Source organism: Ornithorhynchus anatinus, chromosome X2, assembly GCF_004115215.2.
Source record: "Ornithorhynchus anatinus isolate Pmale09 chromosome X2, mOrnAna1.pri.v4, whole genome shotgun sequence".
Classification (NCBI taxonomy): Eukaryota; Metazoa; Chordata; class Mammalia; order Monotremata; family Ornithorhynchidae; genus Ornithorhynchus; species Ornithorhynchus anatinus.
Window position 1 is genome coordinate 14,437,097 of NC_041750.1, and position 21,485 is coordinate 14,458,581.

The window sequence follows — 21,485 nt, forward strand, 5'->3', positions numbered from 1 at the left end:
ACCCCACACATCCTATCCGTTACCAAGACCTGCCGGTTTCACCTCTACAATATCGCCAAGATCCGCCCTTTCCTCTCCACCCAAACGGCTACCTTACTATTACGGGCTCTCGTTATATCCCGGCTAGACTACTGTGTCAGCCTTCTCTCTGACCTCCCTTCCTCCTCTCTCGCCCCGCTCCGGTCTATTCTTCACTCCGCTGCCCGGCTCATCTTCCTGCAGAAACGATCTGGGCATGTCACTCCCCTTCTTAAACAACTCCAGTGGTTGCCTATCGACCTCCGCTCCAAACAAAAACTCCTCACTCTAGGCTTCAAGGCTCTCCATCACCTTGCCCCTTCCTACCTCTCCTCCCTTCTCTCTTTCTACCGCCCACCCCGCACGCTCCGCTCCTCTGCCGCCCACCTCCTCGCCGTCCCTCGGTCTCGCCTATCCCGCCGCCGACCCCTGGGTCACGTCCTCCCGCGGTCCTGGAACACCCTCCCTCCTCACCTCCGCCAAACTGATTCTCTTTCCCTCTTCAAAACCTTACTTAAAAATCACCTCCTCCAAGAGGCCTTCCCAGACTGAGCTCCTCTTCCCCCTCTACTCCCTCTGCCATCCCCCCTTTACCTCTCTGCAGCTAAAGCCTCATTTTCCCCTTTTCCCTCTGCTCCTCCACCTCTCCCTTCCCATCCCCACAGCACTGTACCCGTCCGCTCAACTGTATATATTTTCGTTACCCTATTTATTTTGTTAATGAATTGTACATCGCCTTGATTCTATTTAGTTGCCATCGGTTTTTATGAGATGTTCTTCCCCTTGACGCTGTTTATTGCCATTGTTCTTGTCTGTCCGTCTCCCCCGATTAGACTGTAAGCCCGTCAAACGGCAGGGACTGTCTCTATCTGTTGCCGACTTGTTCATCCCAAGCGCTTAGTACAGTGCTCTGCACATAGTAAGCGCTCAATAAATACTATTGAATGAATGAATAGTCACTTTGACACCAAATGTTGGCCCTCCACCTGCGCCATTATTTTTGTTGACAAATTTCAGGACAAATTTCAAGAGGTTAAAAACCCTTTTGCTCCCTGTGGTAATGTTTAACCCCTCATAAGTTTTTTCATATGAAAAACAAGAGTTCCCTCTAAAGATATTTAATCTGTTCTGTTTTATGTTTCTAATGCTCAGGCTTTTTTTTTTTTTTGGTTCCTGCTGCCTTGAGATCCAGCATGGCTTTGGTATGACAGGTTAAAAAAAAAGTCTTTATCATTCTACTCCTCGGTGGGAGTTCTGCTCAAAATGAATAGTGTTGAACAATGCAATAAAGTTACCCATTGAGACCACTTTTAGAGTGAGATTTAGGCATGATTTGGAAATAAGAATAATAGAAAATAAAACAGCATGAGGTTATCTTCTTTAATAATAGTTCTTGATCTTCATTGTTAAACATCCTGTAAAATGCCTTTTATAAATTTATGAATTGAAATATTGCTGCTGAATGTTCAAGTGTTAACAATGTTCAGACTTCCATTATTCACTCACCCTGCATGTTACAAAGCAATCTCATGTCTGAAATTTGAATATAAATAATAAACAGACTAATTTTATAGTGAGAAGTCAGTCCTTTCATTAGAAAGGAACTTGTACTGATTTTATTTGAACTCATCTGTCTCCTATTTTGAGCCCCATGTGGGACAGGGACTGAGTCCAGTGTGATTAACTTGTTTCTACCCCAGAGCTTAGACCGGTCCTTGACACATAGTAAGCGTTTAACAAATACCATCGTTATGAAGTAGAGTGGACTCTCTTTGTGCATTTTACCTTGTAATTCTTTATAAACAGCACTTATTGAGGCCTGGTTTGCACAGTGCATTTCTGTAATTTGATTGCCACAGAGGATATTTCATAGAGGCCAGCAAATCTGAGATGTTTTGCTTGGCAGAACATCCCATATAGAAGTGAAGGAATTTTTTTCTAACCCAGTTTACCCATAGTGAGAATATTTCCCTTTTCTTCTGGGGATTACCCATAACATAATATATTCCAAAATTAATGTATGTTCATAAGTGACTCCTTTATATTTGAAACACGGCAATCATTCCTAAATTAAGAAATCCTTAAATTGATAGTGGCAGGAATATTTTTTTAGGCATTGAAATATCCCCTTTCATAGCACTGTCGTCCCTCCTCACCTCTGCCCTGCCAATTACCGCTAACACCAAAACAAACACCCTCATAGTAATTTAAGATGTTTTAATCTAATCTACATCTACATCTACGTCTCCTCCCCTGATCTCTCCCTCCCTCCAGGCTCCCATCTCTTCCTGCCTTCAAGACATCTCTACCCGGATGTCCTCCAATCACCTCAAAATTAATACAATCACTCATCCTATCCCGACTCGATTACTGCATCAGCATCCTTTCTGATCTCCCAACCTCCTGTCTCTCCCCTCTTCAGTCTATACTTCACTCTGCTGCCCGGATTATCTTCCCACAGAAACGTTCTGGGCATGTCACCCCTCCTCCTCAAGAGTCTCCAGTGGTTGCCTATCACCTCCGTATCAAGGAAAACTCCTCACTATTGGTTTCAAAGCTCTCCATCACCTTGCCCCCTCCTACCTCACCTCCCTTCTCTCCCTCTACATCCCAGCCTGCACACTCCACTCCTGTGGTGCTAACCTTCTCACAGTGCCTGGTTCTCGCCTGTCCCACTGTCGATCCCTGACCCACGTCCTACCCCTGGCCTGGAATGCCCTCCCTCCTCAAATCTGCCAAACAATCGCACTTCCCCCCTTCAAAGCCCTACTGAAGCTCACCTCCTCCAAGAGGCCTTCCCAGACTAAGCCCTCCATTTCCTCAGCTCCCTCTTCCCTCCCCATTACCTCCACTTGCTCCCTTTGCTCTACCCCCTTCCCTGCCCCACAGCACTTGGGTATATATATATATATAGATATACACACACACACATATATCTATAATGCTATTTATATAAATGCCAGTTTACTTGTTTTGATGTGCATATGTATCGATAATTCTATTTATTTATACTGATGCTATTGATGCCTATTTCCCTGTTTTGTCGTCTGTCTCCCCCATTCTAGACTGTGAGCCTGTTGTGGACAGGGATTGTCTCTCTTGTTGCTGAATTGTACTTTCTGAGCACTTAGTACAGTGCTGTGCACACAGTAAGCGCTCAATAAATACAATTGAATGAATGAATGAGTGAATGAATGAAACTTAACACATCCAAAACAGCGCTCCTTATCTTCCCACCCAAACCCTGTCGTCTCCCGGACTTTCCCGTCACTGTAGACGGCACCACCATTCTTCCCGCCTCACTATGCTGTAACCTTGGCGTTATCCTTGACTCCTCTCTCTCATTCAACCTACACTGGATCGTGTAGGTCTCACCCTCATTACATCGCCCTTTCTTCTCCATCCAAACCACTACCACTTTTATTCTATCACTCATCCTATCCTGCCTAGATGACTGCATCAGCCCCCTTTCATTCATTCATTCATTCATTCAATAGTATTTATTGAGCGCTTACTATGTGCAGAGCACTGTACTAAGCGCTTGGGATGAACAAGTCGGCAACAAATAGAGACAGTCCCTGCCGTTTGACGGGCTTACAGTCTAATCGGGGGAGACGGACAGACAAGAACAATGGCAATAAACAGCGTCAAGGGGAAGAACATCTCGTAAAAACAATGGCAACTAAATAGAATCAAGGCGATGTACAATTCATTAACAAAATAAATAGGGTAGCGAAAATATATACAGTTGAGCGGACGAGTACAGTGCTGTGGGGATGGGAAGGGAGAGGGGGAGGAGCAGAGGGAAATGGGGGGAAAAGAGGGTTAAGCTGCGGAGAGGTGAAGGGGGGGTGGTAGAGGGAGTAGAGGGAGAAGAGGAGCTCAGTCTGGGAAGGCCTCTTGGAGGAGGTGAGTTTTAAGTAAGGTTTTGAAGAGGGAAAGAGAATCAGTTTGGCGGAGGTGAGGAGGGAGGGCGTTCCAGGACCGCGGGAGGACATGACCCAGGGGTCGACGGCGGGATAGGCGAGACTGAGGGACGGTGAGGAGGTGGGCGGCAGAGGAGCGGAGCGTGCGGGGTGGGCGGTAGAAAGAGAGAAGGGAGGAGAGGTAGGAGAGTTAGGAAGGGGCAAGGTGATGGAGAGCCTTGAAGCCTAGAGTGAGGAGTTTTTGTTTGGAGCGGAGGTTGATAGGCAACCACTGGAGTTGTTTAAGAAGGGGAGTGACATGCCCAGATCGTTTCTGCAGGAAGATGAGCCGGGCAGCGGAGTGAAGAATAGACCAGAGCCGGGCGAGAGAGGAGGAAGGGAGGTCAGAGAGAAGGCTGACACAGTAGTCTAGCCGGGATATAACGAGAGCCCGTAACAGTAAGGTAGCCGTTTGGGTGGAGAGGAAAGGGCGGATCTTGGCGATATTGTAGAGGTGAAACCGACAGGTCTTGGTAACGGATAGGATGTGTGGGGTGAACGAGAGGGACGAGTCAAGGATGACACCGAGATTGCGGGCCTGAGAGACGGGAAGGATGGTCGTGCCATCCACGGTGATAGAGAAGTCTGGGAGAGGACCGGGTTTGGGAGGGAAGATGAGGAGCTCAGTCTTGCTCACGTTGAGTTTTAGGTGGCGGGCCGACATCCAGGTGGAGACGTCCTGGAGGCAGGAGGAGATGCGAGCCTGAAGGGAGGGGGAGAGGACAGGGGCGGAGAGGTAGATCTGCGTGTCATCTGCGTAGAGATGGTAGTCAAAGCCGTGAGAGCGAATGAGTTCACCGAGGGAGTGAGTGTAAATGGAGAACAGAAGAGGGCCAAGAACTGACCCTTGAGGAACTCCAACAGTTAAAGGATGGGAGGGGGAGGAGGCTCCAGCGAAGGAGACCGAGAATGACCGGCCAGAGAGGTAAGAGGAGAACCAGGAGAGGACAGAGTCTGTGAAGCCAAGGTGAGATAAGGTATGGAGGAGGAGGGGATGGTCGACAGTGTCAAAGGCAGCAGAGAGGTCAAGGAGGATCAGAATGGAGCAGGAGCCATTGGATTTGGCAAGAAGGAGGTCATGGGTGACCTTAGAGAGAGCAGTCTCGGTAGAGTGGAGGGGACGGAAGCCAGATTGGAGGGGGTCTAGGAGAGAATGGGAGTTAAGGAATTCTAGGCATCAATTGTAGACGACTCGTTCTAGGATTTTGGAAAGGAAGGGTAGTAGGGAGATAGGACGATAACTGGAGGGGGAAGTGGGGTCAAGAGCGGGTTTTTTTAGGATGGGGGAGACGTGGGCATGTTTGAAGGCAGAGGGGAAGGAGCCCTTGGAGATTGAGTGATTAAAGATAGAAGTTAAGGAAGGTAGGAGGGCAGGGGCGATGGTTTGAAGAAGGTGAGCGGGAATGGGGTCCGAGGCGCAGGTGGAGGGGGTGGCACTTGCGAGGAGGGAGGAGATCTCCTCTGAGGATACTGCAGGGAAGGATGGGAAAGTAGGGGAGGGGTTGTTGGGGGGAGGGGAGAGGCGGAGGGGTGACTTTGGGGAGCTCAGACCTGATCGTGTTGATTTTCGTGAGGAAATAGGTGGCCAGATCATTGGGGGTGAGAGATGGGGGAGGGGGAGGAACAGGGGGCCTAAGGAGAGAGTTAAAGGTCCGGAACAATCGGCGGGGGTGACGGGCATGGCTGTCGATGAGGGAGGAGAAGAAGCTTTGCCTGGCGGAGGAGAGGGCAGAGTTAAGGCAGGAAATGATAAATTTGAATGCCCCCTTTCTGACCTCCCAACCTCCTGCCTCTCCCCACTCCAGCACATATTTCACTTTGTTGCCCAGATCGTCTTTCACCCCCTTCTCGAAAATCTCCAGTGGTCACTTATCCACCTCCGTATCAAACAAAAACTCCTCACTCTTAGCTTCAAAGCTGTCCATCACCTTGCCCCCTCCTACCTCACCTCCCTCCTCTCTTTCTACGTCCCAGCCCGCACACTCCACTCCTCTGGTGCCACTAACCTTCTCTGGTGCCTTGCTCTTGCCTTTCTCGCCGCTGACCCCTGGCCCACGTCCTACCTCTGGCCTAGAACGCCCTCCCTCCTCAAATCCGCCAGACAATTACTCTCCCCTGTTCAAAGCCTTACTGAAGGCACAACTCCTCCAAGAGGCCTTCCCAGACTAAGCCCCACTTTTTCTCATCTCCCACTCCCTTCTGCATCGCCCTGACTTGCTCCCTTTGCTCTTCCCCCCGCTCTTAGCCCCACAGCACTTATGTATATACCTGTGATTTTATTTATTTATATAGATGTCTGTTTATTTGTATTGATATCTTCCCCACCCCCCGCCCCCCAGACTGTGAGCTCGTTGTGGGCAAGGATCGTCACTTTTTATTGCTGTATTGAATTTCCCCAAGGGCTTAGTACAGTGCTCTGTACACAGTAAGCGCTCAATAAATCCAATCGAATGAATGAATCCAATCGAATGAAAGTTTTACAAATTACGGGAGAATCGGAAAGACCAGGGGTTTTGGGTGGTGTTAAACTATCCCTTCCAGTGCATTTAGAAAGAGGAGGTGCTATTGTTTTATTCTTGTTATTGTTTTATTTAGAGAAGCAGCATGGCTTAGTGGAAAGAGCCTGGGCTTGGGAGCCAGAAGTCATGGGTTCGAATCCCAGCTCTGCCACCTGTCAGCTGTGTGACTGTGGGCAAGCCACTTAACTTCTCTGTGCCTCAGTTCCCTCATCTGTAAAATGGGATTAAGACTGTGAGCCTCATGTGGGACAACCTGATTACCCTCTATCTCCCCCAGCGCTTAGAACAATGTTCTGCACTTAGTAAGCGCTTAACAAATACCAACATTATTCTGAATGTCATGCTATTAACTCTATTTTAATAACTTCTTGCAGTTCGTGTGGCTGAGGAGGATTCTTTTTGTAAATAGAACGGTTTTTGATTCCTTGATGTAACCATAAGGAAGAAATAGAAATGATAACTCAAAATTCAGTCTTGCAAAATATTTCGAAGATTTGGATCCATATTCCTTACTCAACATTTGTTTAGCCACCACACCCTGCTTCCTGAGTTTGGCTGCGGTGGTTACGATCTCTGCTTACCTACTCCTGCCTCTGCTGCTTCTCTCTGTGAGTACGTCAACTCTGGCGAGTGCCTGTGTCCTTGGATCTGTCCGTGTTCCCTGAGGCCAGCGCCAGTCCCTTCGTACCTCCTCTGAGACAGTCTTCCCCTCCTCCTCCCTCCCTCCCTGTCTGCCCACCCCACCTCTTCCCCCTCCCCACCTCCTCCCCCCACCGGCTACTGATCATTCACCCAGTTCCCAGAGATTGAGGAGTGGGGATAAGGTATGAATGTCAATTAGCTCCCCTTTGGTGGCAAACGTTGTAAACGATTGCAATGGAGGAAAGGTATGGGTATTATTGAATGAAATAAAGATTTACATTTTTCTGTAGATTCCAGGCTCCATATTTTCTTTGGATAATTGAGAGAAGATGGAACTATGAAGTGTGTTTCCTTAGTTATATGCTCCGCCGAGTTATCGGTTGAAATTTGCCTCTCCGAGGGTGAGATAGTTGACAGACAACGGGCAATTGAACAAGATAGGAAAAGCCAATGGAGGAAAAAGTTGAATTTAAAATTTAACTAAAAAATGTGGTCAGGTTGTGCTAATAGGTATGTCAGGTATTATCGCATTTCAGAACTAGAGGCCCTTGCTAGTGATTCAATTAATTATTTATACATTGTACACAATCTGGAATTACAGTCCGATTATCTTGAGCGCTGAAATGTCTAAGAACACTTGAAAGCAAAATCCGAGCATAGATATTCCACAGCACGTTTTACAATCTAAATATTGCTCCTAGCCTAATCGAAGCAGCAAGAGTAGTCACAGTAGTTGATGGACTATTTTTCAAATTGATTTCAAAAATGTATTTAAGGGGATGATCTTCTACTCTAGATTACCTATTGATTTTTAATATGAAAAGCTCATTATATAAGCAGTAACTGCATATAAAAACCTAGCAAACCTTTGCATAAATCCTTTAATTGAATTTCCAGAGCCTGTGGTTCTGCTTTTTTTTTTTAATTAAATCTATTTCTTTTTTTAAAGTGTTACTGTGTAATTTGCATGCTGTGAAGTGGTCCTGTCCCAGATCAAGTACCATTGATCCTTATTAAACCTCACCTCTGGGCTTGCTTAAAACTAACTGGAAAAATTAAAGTGTTTATGCTGCAGTGCCCTTATTGCTTGTGTGATAGGATTATGGCAAAATAATAAAAACTAATTTCCAAGAGAGAATTTATAATGCAAGATTTGATTTTTTTTTCAATTTGATAATTAATAGTGAAATCGCATCCTATATCCAAATCATATTTTAGCCTATAAACTGCTACGGCAATTAGGAAAGAGAATATATTCCCACTGTTAAAGCATCATTTTATATGTGGATAATCTTTTGGTATTTTCATTTTTAATTGTAGCATGAAGCACCGATAGAGTCAGCTAAACAGATTGGAAAAGTGATTTTGTGTGAAAAATCTGATTCTCATAATATGCAATATCTTGTATTAGTAGCTATTTCTCTTTTATTACTGTGGAATTTAAAAGAGGACAAATGATATTCTAGAACTATTCTAGCTGAAATTTATGTTTTGGGATTACCATGAGAAAGAAAAATATAAAATCCGCAATAGGTTTTTCTATTTTTCATAGTATCTAACATTTGTTATTTCAAAAGCAATAAAATCCCCTAAAGAAATATGCATAATCAATAAGAACGCAAAATATGGGATATATTAACTGAGTTGTAAAACTGTTTGTAGCATGGCACAAAATGAAAAACACAAGTTATGTACAGTTTAAAGTGTAATCGGTTTTGAGGTTGTATACAAGGGAAGAAACGATAAACACAAGTAACATTTTTGGTAAAGGCTGTTACAAAAATACTGAATTTATGGCCCATTTCATTCTTTTTATAGCTTATTAATGGAGATAACAAACCCAGCGAATCAGTCTTCCTAGACAGCTGGAAATTCTTTCAAATTATATTTTTCAATGAGAGTACTCTTTCCAACTGCAAAGATGGCAGATACATTGCAAGAAAATGCAGCCCCTTCCTTACTTCTTGGGAAGAGGAGATGGTTGAAGACGTGGCCACTGGTTTGTAAACTCCTTGTGGGCAGGGAGCACGGTTGCCAGTTCTGGTGGATTGGACTCTCTTAAGCGCTTAGGACAGTGCTCCGCATGCAGTAAGTGCTCAGTAGATGCCACTGGTGGATGGCTTTACTTTGGCCGGGGAGAAGGATTCCTCAACCCTTTTCCCCTGACCCCGGGGCTGGAGTGCTGCTGCTAGCTAGCATTGCTAAAATCCACCCTTTCCTTTCCATCCAATCCACTACCACGTTAATCCGAGCACCTATCTTATCCCATCTTCATTACTGCATCTGCCTCCTTGCTGAGCTCCCAGCCTCCTGCTTCTCCCCACTCCAGTCCATAATTCCCTCTGCTGCCCAGATCATTTTTCTATGAAAATGTTCAGTCCGTGTCTCCCAGGGGTTGCCCATCCACCTCCGCATCAACCATAGGCTGTAAAGCAGTCGATCACCTTGCCTCCTCCAACTATACCTCTCTGCTTTCCTGCTACAACCCAGCCCGCACACTTCGCTCCCCTAATGTCAACCTGCTTGCTGAACCTCTAGCTCATGTAGCTAGCCGCTGACCTCTCACCCACATCCTACCTCTGGCCTGGAACGCCCTCCCTCTTCACATCTGCCGGACGATCACTCGGCCCAGCTTCAAGGCATTATTGAAGGCACAAGAGGCCTTCCCTGACTAAGCTTTCGTTTCCTCTTCTCCCACTTCCTTCTGCATCGCCCTTGCAATTGGACTTGAACCCTCTATTCACCCCTCCCTCAGCCCCACAGCACTTACGTAAGTGCCCATAATTTATCTGTATTAACATCCGTCTCCCCCTCTAGACTTTAAGATTGTTTTGGGCAGAGAACGTGTCTACCACCTTTGTTATACTGTACACTCCCAAGACATTGGCACAGTGCCCTGAACACAGTAAGTGCTCCATGAATGATGGTTATTTATCAACGGTCACAAACATGTGCCGGTGAAAACCTCCACCTCATTCTCTTTCTCTTTGGTACATAGGACAGGGAAGCCAACTGCCTTTTTAAGAAATAACAGTCGTGGCAGGGCCTGGCTTGTCTTGAGAAGGAAAAAAGTGGAAGCAACATTTTCATCTTCCAAAAAAGAGCCAACAGTTATCAATTATCAACTGAGGAGAAACAGCATGGCTTAGTGGAAAGAGCATGGGCTTGGGTGTCAGAAGTCATGGGTTCTAATCCCAGCTCCTCCACTTGTCAGCTGTGTGACTTTGGGCAAGTCACTTCACTTCCCTGGGCCTCAGTTCCCTCATCTGTAAAATGGGGATTAAGACCGTGAGCCCCATGTGGGACAACCTGCTTACCTTGCCGGCGCTTAGAACAGTACGTGGCACATAGTGAGCACTTAATAAATACCATTATTGTTGTATTCTTATTAATTAAAAGCAAAACAAATGAAGCTGCAGCTTGGTGTCTGTCAGGAATGGGGTGACACTTGGAGTGAAGATTTCTGGAAACTAAGATGCAGGATTGAAAATAGTGGCAGCCACAGAATGAACCCCATTCCCATCCATTCTGTAGGGAAGTGATTATTCATGGCCCATCAGTCTTTCTAACCATACTTGCGCTCAGGCAGTTATGCAAACAGTGACAGGTGCTGCAAAATTCAAAGGCATCAGCACAGCGAAGGACCAGCTTTACGGGTGCACAGTGTGGAATGGATTTCTGGCCATGCATTGGTCTTTGCAGCCATAACTCCTCCCCTGTATAAGACTGAACTGTCAGTAATCTCCAAAACCAAAGGATAATTCTTTCTCTATGTACATAAACACTCAGACTTGCACATCTTCTTATAGGCGAGTGTTTATATGCATTTACAACCTGAGATTTTACAGACAGCTCTAAGCAGGTGTAATTTTGTGGTGGTGGTTACAATTTCAAATTTTACTTAGACGGTAGCCCCCATGTGTACTCTCCCAAGCCCCTCTCAGGGTCGCACCCGGAGAGTTTCCAGTACTCTACCAGTCTCGGCTACGGGAGGGAGAGTCGAGCAGAGGCCTACCCATTCCATTCCTAGTTTGGACTGTGGGTAAGGAGTGGAAGGCAATCTGCTACCGGTCAAAACTCACCCGTGCTGGGCAGCAGCGGCATGGGAGAGAATGGAGGGAGGAGACTCGAGTTTACTGCGTGGGAGGAGGCAGTGGTAAACCACTCCCGTATTTTTACCAAGAAAACTTTGGATACCCTACTGGAACGATGGCAAATGGGGAGCGCGTCCGCGTCCATGGTGTCGCTATGAGTCGGAAACGACTCGACGGCATAAGACAAGACAAGCCCCTTATGCGATCTGAATCATACGCGTTGGCCGCTTTTGAGTTCAGCTGCCTGAGGTTGTCTCGGCGGTCCTAGCACCCTTGGCTATTTAGGACTGAGTGCAGGATTTTTTCAGGGGTCTTTGCTAGTGCGTCTGGAATTTGCCCCCAATGTGTGCTTCCACGGCCCCCAGCTTGTGAAACCCCAAATGACATGGAGTTCAGCTAACTGCTTCTGCTCCCTGAGGCCTGGTAGATGAGGCTTGAGGCATTCAAACCTTCTGCTTCTCCCAGGGTTAGTTTCTATGAGCTTGCCAATCGCGCAGAGATTACACAGACACCTCTAGTTATGAACAGCTTAGCTTATTTACTGAAGCCTTTGCACTGTGACAGACCATAAACCAAACTGGTTCTTAACTTGAGCCCTGCACTCTCACCTCCCTTAACCCTCAGTCTTCTTGGCAAGCACCTGCTTGCCAGACTTGCTCCCAGCGAGGGCCTCGAGTGCTGACTTCTTTTAAGTCCTCTCCGCTGGGACCCATCCCGAGAAGTGTTTATAAAATGGCCCAACTTGCTAACCCTCTCCTACCTGTCCAAACCTTCCCCCTGTAATTAATAGTAATAATAATGATAATGCTGGTATTTGTTAAGCACTTACTATGTGCAAAGCACTGTTCTAAGCACTGGGGGGATCAGGTTGTCCCACGTGGGGCTCACAGTCTTAATCTCCATTTTTCAGATGAAGGTAATTGAGGCACAGAGAAGTTAAGTGACTTGCCTAAAGTCACACAGTTGACAAGCGGCGGAGCCGGGATTAGAACCCATGACTTCTGACTCCCAAGCCTGTGCTCTTTCCACTGAGCTGGGTTTCAGCCGCTGTCATCAGGTAACTGACCTCCTTTGCAAAAGAACTTTCCATTTGGGAACAATACAAAGGAGTGAGAAGTTCTCTGCTTCAGAAACTTCTGAGTCTTTCCCCGCTTTGCCATTCATGTATTCATTCATTCATTTGTATTTATTGAAAGCTTACTGTGTGCAGAGCACTGTACTAAATGCTTGGGAGAGTACCATATAGCGATAAACACACACATTCCCTGCCCACAGTGAGCTGACCGTCTAGAAGGGAAGACAGATATTAATATAAATAAATAAATTGAAGATATGTATGTGTGCTGTGGGTCTGGGAGGAGGGAGAATAATAAAAATAATGGTATTTGTTAAGCACTTACTATGTGCCAGGCACCATACTGAGCAATGGGGTGGATAAAAGCAAACCGGGTTGGACCCAGTCCCTGTCCCACTTGGGACTCACAGTCCCAACCCCCATTTTACAGATGAGGTAACTGAAACGCAGAGAAGTGAAGTGACTTGCCCACGGTCACGCAGCAGATAAGTGGTGGAGCTGGGATTAGAACCCATGACCTTCTGACTTGCAGACCCGTGGTCTATCCACAATGCCACACTCCCTCTAGGCAGGAAGTCGGGGTGATGCAGAAAGGAGTGGGAGAAGAAGAAAGGAGGGCTTAGTCAGGGAAGGCCTCTTGGAGGAGACGTGCCTTCGATAAGGCTTTGAAGCAGGGGAGAGCGGTTGTCTGTTGGATGTGAAGAGGGAGGGCATTCCAGACCAAAGGCAGGACGAGAGCAAGGGGTCTGCAGTGAGACGAGATCGAGGAACGGTGGGAAGGTTAGCATTAGAGGAGCGAAGTGGGTCGGCTGCATGGTAGCTGATTTTCACAGCTAGATGAGGTTGGACTAGCTCAAGCACAACTATGTGGATCGTTGTTTTTCATTATTATAGCAGTGTCGTGTGTCTCACGTAGTGCTCGTAATCTTTGACTCTTGACTCTTCCAACTCTTCAGCTTCTCAGCTCCTCAGAAACTCATGCTTTTTCAACTCCCCCAGGCTGGGTTTGGGGGTCACAAGAGCTGGGAGGTCAGGTGAGCCAGAGAGTTGGTATCCCCCTTGCCCTCCCTGTTCAGGCAGCTACTTGAGCAGGAAGAGGAAGAGAGAGGGATTGCTTGGCACATAGTAAGCGCTTAACAAATGCCAACTTTTTTTTAAGAGCATGGGCCTGGGAATCAGAAGGACCTGGGTTCTAACTCCAGCTCTGCCGCTTCTCTGCTGTGTGACCTTGGGCAAGTCACTTAACTTCTCTGGGCCTCAGTTACCTCCTCCGGAAATTGGGGATTAAGACTGGGAGCCCCAGGTGGGCCATAAACTGTAATAACGTAGGTAGGAGAACAGGGACTGTTTCCCCATTTTACAGATGAGGTAACTAAGACCCAGAGAAGTGAAGTGACTTGCCTAAGGTCACACAGCAGACAAGTGGCAGAACCGGAATTAGAACTCATGACCTTCTGACTCCCAGGCCTGGGCTCTATCCACTACGCCATGCTGCTAGATGCGATGCAATCTAGTTGGGCACAATCCCTGTCCCCCATGGGGCTCACAGTCTAAGTAGGAGGGTGAACAGGGAGTTAATCCCCTTGTTTGAGGAAACTGAGGCACAGAGAAGTGAAGTGACTTGCCCAAGGTCACACAGCCGGCAAGTGTAGATCTGGGATTAGAATCCAGGTCCTCTGACTCCCAGGTCCATGCTCTTTCCAGGAGGCTGTGCCGCATCTCTCTCTATATCCTGTATGTTGACTCCCTACAATGCTCTTTGTTAGCTTTCTCTTTTCCCAGCACACATCTGTAGAGCTAAAGTACCCTTATTGTGTGACAATATTAAAATACTAAGATACAGCACAATATTTGTGTTTTTGATGAGCCTCATGTAATCAATCCGTAGTATTTATTGCACTCTTACTGTATGCAGAACACAGTACTAAGTGCTTGGGAGAGTACAGTAAAATAGAGTTGGTAGACACCGTCTCTGCCCATAAGAACTTTCAGGCTAGAGGGAAAATATGTTACGGTGTCCTACTGGAGTGAGCACAGGCCTCGGAGTCATGGGACCTGGGTTCTCGTCTTGGCTCGGCCACTTGCCTGCTGTGTGACCTTGGGTAAGTCACTTAACTTCTCTGTGCCTCAGTGTCATCACCTGTAAAATGGGGAAACAGTCCCTGTTCTCCCTCCTACTTAGACTGCGAGCCCCAGGTGGGACAGGTGCGGTATCTGACCCGATTATCGTGTATCTACCCCAGGAGATGATAGATTCTCCTATGAATCAATGCCTTATTGCAACAGGAGGGTTTGCCTACACCGATGAATCTCAGAGGTATGCCGTATTGGCTATCCATAATGCAGTGGTCTAAGATGAAGCATCAGACAAAGTCGATTCACCTTTGCTGGGCAGTGGCGGCATGGGAAAGGGTCAAAGGCGGATGACCGACTGAGCAAAACGTGATCGAAGGTGATGGCAGAGACTCAGGTTTTTATTGTGCGGGAGAAGGCAATGGTGAACCGGTTCCATATCTTTATCGGGAAGACTCTATGGATACACACTCCAGAATGACTTCATGACAGAAGATGGGACGTTCTGAAGAGGGTGGGTCCGTGGAGTCGCTAAGCGTGGGAAATGACTCGACGGCTTTTGAGGACGAGTGCCAGTGTTAGTGCAGTATTGGGCGCATAATAAGCACTTAAAATATGCCAGAATTGTTAGTATTATTATTATTTTAGGGACAGATTGCATTACAGTACCTGTTGAGTCAAAGTAATGGACTAGTGGATAGATGATTCAAAACTACCATCATGACTGATCTTTTTGATGCAAATTCTTCTAAAATGGTTATTTCCAGTACTAGGAGAATGTTAGATGTCCTTGCTGTGCATTGTTATTTTACTGTATTAAATACCATAAAGTTCAAAATAGTGTTTTTGAACACTATTATAGAGAAGCAGTGTGGCTCAGTGAAAAGAACCCGGGCTTGGGAGTCAGAGGTCATGGGTTGGAATGCCGGCTCTGCCACTTGTCAGCTGTGACTGTGGGCAAGTCACTTAACTTCTCTGTGCCTCAGTTACCTCATCTGTAAAATGGGGATTAACTGTGAGCCTCACGTGGGACAACCTGATTACCCTGTATCTACCCCAGCGCTCAGAACAGTGCTCTGCACATAGTAAGCGCTTAACAAATACCATCATTATTATTATAATAGTAAGAGCAGACCTGCCTTATGGGAAGAATGTCCCCTAATACTTCCATTACACTGAATCCAAAGTGTCTAACGAAAACAAGAGAATTAGTGTGTCCTAGTGGATAGAACATAGACCTGTCAGCCTGAGGGACCTGGATTCTAATCCCAGTTCCACCGTTTGTTTGCTGTGTGACCTTGGGCTAAGTCACAACTTGTCGGTGCCTCAAGTTACCTCCTCTGTAAAATGAGGATTAAGACTGTGAGCCCCACATTGGACATGGACTGTGTCCAACCTGATTAACTTGTATCTCCCCCCGGCACAGAGTGAGCACTTAAATACCATAAACAAATGTTACCATAGAATCAACTATCAAGATTGCATTGAGTACTGTATAAAATTCAGGAGTCAATTTGTTCCCCGTTTGCCCTCAGACACTGCATTTTAGATTACTCTCGCCGCCTTCAAAGCCTTAGTGAAGGCCCATCTCTTCCAAGAGGTCTTCCCAGACTCAGCCCCCCTTTCCTGTAAGCACTCAAAAAATACGACTGAATGAATAAGAAAGGTGTTTGTGAGTCCGGACAACTGAGTAGTAGCTAATAGTATTTATTAAGCGCTTGCAAAAGTTGGAAGACACGTTCCTTGCCAGATCAGGAATATAGTTTATAGTTTGCTGCGATCTGTCAAAGGGGAAACTAGGAAGATATGAATAATTCTCAAACCCACAGCCCCACTCCATTATAGTCACCTTTTTATGTTATTTGTCAAGAGCTTACTAGGTGTCAGGCAAGGGAGTAGGTACAAGCTAATCAGGTCAGGCGCAGTCCATGTCCCACGTGAAGCTCATAGCAGTAATCCCCATTTTACAGATGAGGTGACTGAGGCAAAGAGAAGTGAAGTGACTCGCCCTAGGTCACACGGCAGACAGCGACGGCACCGGAATTAAAGCCCAGCTCCTTCTGACTCCCGGGGCCGTGCTCTATCCATTGGGCCACACTGCTTCCCTTGTCCTCTCTGGTGCATCTGCATGAGAAGCGTGTATCACCCTAAACTGATATAACTGGTTAAGAAATTTGTAGTTTCATACGGATATATAGCTGTTTGTAAAGAATTAGTACAGTGCTTGGTGCATAGTAAGTGTTCAGCAAAGGCTGTTTTATTAAGATGACAAGGTAGAGATGGTAAACAAAATAAGAGAACGGGAGTAGAAGTGAAGGAACTTGGGTCAGATGGTTTAAGTTTATGGGTGTTTAGGAAAACAGCCTGGGGCACTGAGGGTTCTCATGGCCTGCAGTTGACGAGCAGCAACAGCACGCGGAAGGTAATTGAGAGGCCAGTCTGCACTTGCGGATGATTCTGCTGACATAGGCTGGTGGGTGAGCCGGAGGAGAGACTGTAAAAATGAAGTTAGGGAGGGGGTGACGCCTGTCTAAAAGAGGTGGTGGGGAAAGCAGGCTATAACCTGCAGAGGGAGATTGGAGTGATAAAGCACCGAAGAAATGTGAAAATCAGGGTAGGGGACACGGATGACGAGCTGTAATCATAGGAAAGATTAAGATTGACAGTGGCAGTGTTGTTTAGTGGAAAGAAGTCAGGGCGGGGAGTCAGGAGGTCTCGGTTTGATTCCCAGCGACCTCTCTGTGCCTCAGTTTTCCTGTCTGTAAAATGGGGATCAAGCACCCATTCCCCCTTCCTATTGTACTGTGAGCCCCGTGTGGGACAAGAATTGTATCTGATCTGATTAGCTTGTATTTACCCTAATGCTTGGCACTTACAAAGTGTTTAATTCATTCAATAGTATTTATTGAGCGCTTACTATGTGTAGAGCACTGTACTAAGCGCTTGAAATGTACAAATCGGTAACAGAGACAGTCCCTGCCATTTGACGGGCTTACAGTCTAATCAAGGGAGACAGACAGACAAGAACAGTAGCAATAAGTAGAATCAAGGGGATGAACATCTCATTAAAACAATAGCAAATAAATAGAATCAAGGTGATGTACATCTCATTAACAAAATAAATAGGGTAATGAAGATATATACAGTTGAGCGGACGAGTACAGTGCTGAGGGGAGGAGAAGGGAGGGGGGAGGAGCAGAGGGAAAAGGGGAGCTTAATCCATACCATTGTTGTTATTATTTTAACTGTGTCCTCTTCGGTTGAGCAAAACTACCTCTCCCTCATCAACTCCCATGGCCATTACTCCCACCAAGTATTACAGGTATTTAACTCCCTCTAGAAACCTCCAATGCCCCTAACGACCTCTCTTGCCTATGATGATCTTGCTAACTGCTTTGTTGACCAAATCCCAAACCATCAGGTGTACACTTTGCAAAATCTCTCCCTTCCACCACACTCCATCCACCTTCTCTTCCTTCTCCTCTGTCTTTCAAGAGAACCTCCTGTGCCTCTGACCCCACCCCTTCTTACCTTCTGAAAAGCGTTGTGCCGCTCTTCTTCTTTCCTTGGCTGCCATCGTCAATCACTCACTCTCCAATTAGCTCCCTCCCCTCTGCTTTGCAGCCCCCCCCCGTCTCTCCGATTCAAAAAAAATCCCTTCTCTGGATCCTACAGTACTGTCTCATCTCCCTTCTCCCATTTCTGTCCAAACTCCTTCAGTGAGTTCTGTACACCTACTTCCTTCGCTTCCTCTCTTCCAACCCCCTTCTTGACGTTCTACAATCCAGTTTCCCTCCCCCTTTATTCCATTGAAACCATGCTCTCCGGAATCACCAGGGATCTCTCTCTTGCCAAACTGACTACTCCATCTGACTCTTCCTTGACTTCTTGGCTGCCTTCGGTATTGTGGAGCTGCGGCAAGTCAATCAGGGTGGATGCAGTTCCTGCCCACATAGGCCTCAGTCTAAGTAGGAGGGAGGACAGATATTGAATCCCCATTTTACAGTTGAGGAAACTGAGGCCCAGAGTAGTGAAGTGACTTTCCCAGGGTCACACAGCAGGCAAGTGGCAGAGCCAGGATTAGAACCTACATCCTCAGACTCCTGGGCCTGCTCTCTTTAACACTAGGTCATGCTGCTTCAGCCCATACGTCGCCCTGCTGTCGGGATGGTTTTTCTCAAACGTTGTTCGGCCCACATCTCTCCAGTCCTCAGAAGCCTCCATTGGTCATCCATTTCTCTCCCCGTCAAGTGGAAAGTAGCGGCTTTAAGGCCCTCGATCGGCTCTCTTCTTCCTACCCTTCATCACTCCTCGCCCACTGCAACTCACCCTAGCCGCTTCACTCCTCTAACGCCAACCTATTCACCATGCCACCCACAAGTCTCTCCCGCCAACCTCCTGTTCAACTCCTACCTCCCGCTGTAACCCCCTCCCCCTTCACATCTGGCAGACCACCGTTCTCCCCATCTTCAGAGCTCCTCTAAAATCATATCTCCTCCAGTAGGCCTTGCTCATCCTCCCACTCTCTATCCTACCTCAACTGCCAGTTCAGCACTTCTGCACCACATAAGCGCTCGGGAGCGTACCTTCCCTCTCCGGCTCTGGCACTTGTGTATGAATTGAGTACTATTAACTCGATCATATCTGTTGTTTGTTTTTGCGTCCCATGTCCCAACTAAACTGTAAGTTCCTCGAGAGCAGGGTTCGTGTCTGACTATTCTGTTGTACTCTCACATGCGCTTAGGGAGGGCTGGGCGTAAAGTTAGGTGTTCAATGCATACTTTTGATGGATTGATTTCTCGAACACTCGGCGCAAGCCAAGGGTCTTTTTGTTACTGACAGATATTGATACACTTGTCACCAGGGAGGACTCTCCAAGATTTCAGGAAAGGGCTTGATTTAAATCCTTTCCTGCCATAGAATGTGCTTAAATGCTTTCCTTTCTATTTGTACGTCTGGCTTTTCTGTAGTTTTCTAATGGTCTTTAGCAGAGGAAGTAGGTGACACTGATCAGTAAAGGTGGACAGTATGATTTATAATGTATTTGTGCTCGCTGATTGCCAACAGAACCGGTCTTTCCCAGAGGTGCTGTACGCATACTTGGAAAATCAATAGGGATTAACCTATGACCCCCTTCACATACTTATACTGTGGTCTGCATTGCTTCCCAATATTTCATCAGTTTCACTTAACTGCTGTTACTCAATAATGTGTGGCTGTTCTTGCAAGCTTACTAATTAATTTTTTTAAAATGCAGCATCACTTGAAACTGCAATAAAACATTACATCTTTACAGATGGTGAAGGCCATGTTGGTGTATTTATTAAGCTCACATTAATTAGCCTTAATTTTGAAAAGTCCTAATTGGAAAAGAGAGCTACAACATGAAATGAAAGCATCCAATATGTTGCTTGGAGAGACCCTGTGGTTGAAGGGAAGGGTGGGCAGAATTTGCAGTGACAGTTTTTTAATCAGCTGAGGTGTCAGTGTACCGAAGAGGACATCTTATTAAGGTTATAGTAATGTTAGCAATAAAAATACTCTGCTTGATAATGACTACTTTAAGAAATACTCAGTATTTTCAGGTGTGAAATGAATTAAACATGCACCGATTTAACATTCAGTCAAACTGGAGGATTTCTATTCAAGGTTCATGTGTTCTTTCCCCTCTCTTCTCCCCCGCCCGCTCCCCCCCAAAACATTACTCCTTTACCTACAAGCCTAAATTATTACGAAGAAAAATGTACAAACTAAAGCCCTGAGTAGCATATCTCTACCTTTTGGGTAGGTTTGGAATATCTTGGTCAGTTAATGCAATGACTAGCCCATTGGAATGTACATGTGTGTTGGTGTGTATGCATGCAACTTTCTCCCCATTAGACCTTTTTTATTCACAGCCTTTTTTTTTTTGTTAGCACACCTATTCCCCGGAGTTTACTTACAGTTTGCTATCGATTGGGTAGCTGGTATTTGAATTGGTCGATGTACTCTATAACTTGTTTAAGATACCCTACCTGAACTATTAGTTTAAATAGTGTATTCATAAATTGATTAATCATTACAGTAAGACTTATTAGCTGCATTTATATCTGTGTGTTATCCACAATTGACTTGCAGTCTGATAATCATGCATACTTAAGCACAAGTTGGGTTTTACATTACAATTTAATAATTAGGGAACTGGAAAACAATAGCATTCCTGTATGGTAGCAGAAGTAATGCATTTTCTTTAATGGAGATCTGACTGAGCATGTTGCTCAATTTATTTCTTTACACATATATAAAAATATGGTAAGGCATTTCTTCTTTTAAATTTTCTGATACTGAAACTTACCATTGAACATCTAATAATGCTAGACTGTTATTTCCCTGTTTCATACAGTGCTTGCTCTTTGTCTATAGAGGTTCTCCCATCACTTTTCAAGAAATTATATCTATCTGATGGGTAGAATTACCTCAGACCTATAGGATAGAAAAAAGGCGAAGAAAATTCTTACTGTCCATTACCAGTTATCCGAACAACGGTTTGAAAACCAGACTTTGACCTCGCTTTTGGTAATCTAAAAAAAAGGATGATCACACTTGCAGCTAAAATTTGAGGAAAATGTATGAAAAATCATTTAGCTTTCTTGAGAAATACACAAACATAGTCTCGGGTACAGTTGACTGATTTTGAAAAATCACATTTAATTAATGGGCAGCATTAATGCAAAAAGCATTTTAGGGGAGAGGGAAATTTGTTCTGAAGTGGAATCATGTTTGGTATTTGTCTTCAGTTGGCTTTTGAATAGGAACTGTGTGTGATTTCAATATTTATTCTTTACTGCTAACTGGTTCTTTTTTGTGGTTAGTGTGGCCGGGGCGGGAGGCGGCGGAGGGCATAAATACTTACTATGAACCTGATCATCCTGTACCATTCATCAAATTCAGTAATTGATTGAACCTCTTTTCTCATATTTAGTTTGAAAGTCATTTGGTTTCACAATGTGATTTTTCTACTTCATAAATTCTACTTCAAAACATTATTCAAAAACCTGCTAAATTAATATATACTGTGTTCTTTCTTTAATGGGTAGGTGAACTTGTTTCACAGCAGTGC

The 21,485-nt window shown here is 45.6% G+C and overlaps 1 protein-coding gene and 1 non-coding gene across 2 annotated transcripts in view; both read left to right on the forward strand.

Moving 5' to 3' along the window:
• The window catches only part of WWOX (WW domain containing oxidoreductase), a 1,106,560-nt gene that overhangs the window by 417,456 nt on the left and 667,619 nt on the right, over window positions 1-21,485 (forward strand). The gene's annotated exons all lie outside the window — the stretch shown is intronic.
• On the forward strand, window positions 11,079-11,216 carry LOC114807489. The gene has a single exon (XR_003755550.1). It is a non-coding gene; the product is annotated as a small nucleolar RNA SNORA7 (small nucleolar RNA).